Source organism: Pinus tabuliformis, chromosome 6 (assembly GCF_031772625.1).
Source record: "Pinus tabuliformis cultivar Carrire ecotype Pingquan chromosome 6, CPIR1, whole genome shotgun sequence".
Lineage (NCBI taxonomy): Eukaryota > Viridiplantae > Streptophyta > Pinopsida > Pinales > Pinaceae > Pinus > Pinus tabuliformis.
In genome coordinates, this window is record NC_142292.1 from 1,957,033,865 (window position 1) to 1,957,034,657 (window position 793).

A 793-nucleotide genomic window follows, 5' to 3' on the forward strand; every position below is an offset into this window, starting at 1 on the left:
TTGAGTTCCTAATTTCATGCACTATAAGTACAACTCAAAAAATTATCAAACAAATAGTACATTATCACTGCACTCTAGTCTCAACTAGGTCTTTCTTAGAATCAACATGCATGAGTTTTTGATGAGGGAATCTTCAATTAACTCGCATAGCACTAGTTGATTACACTAATGTGTCAACTAACTATTAACTCACTATTCGTTCCTCAAATAGTTTGGAACTAATTTAACTGGATTTATTTCAGTAAACTGAGTTAGCTAATTACAACTCATACTTAACTCGTCCTGGACCCCTATAATATAGGGATAACATATACATTACTTCAGAAAGACTTCCAACTCGAAATTACTAAGTTAGCTAAGTCGTCTCACTCTAGTTAACTATTACAAGTTGCTATGAGAATAAAATTCGATTTTAATTCTTAGTTTAATTCAAGGACAAATTAAATTGGAATTTCTGCATGCTATTTTTATGATTTCTTGTTTTTATTTTCAACAACATGTAACAAAGGCTATTTTGTATTGTCTCACCCATGGGTAGGCATTAACGAATGGAACTAGTACTTCTGACAACACTTCATTTATGCAGCAAAAAAGGAGACCTTTTTATGATTTTCTCCCATCAACTGCACTTTCATAGATGGAACCTAAGTGGCTCATTTCAGTTTCAAGTTCCTTTGTTTGAAATTTTATATCATTGTTGTAACACTCTTCTATTTTCTCATAAAGAGTGGGGTCCAATGGATGGGTTGACAAGTGCCTTTGTGAAAAATTCATCTCAACATTCGAAATGAAA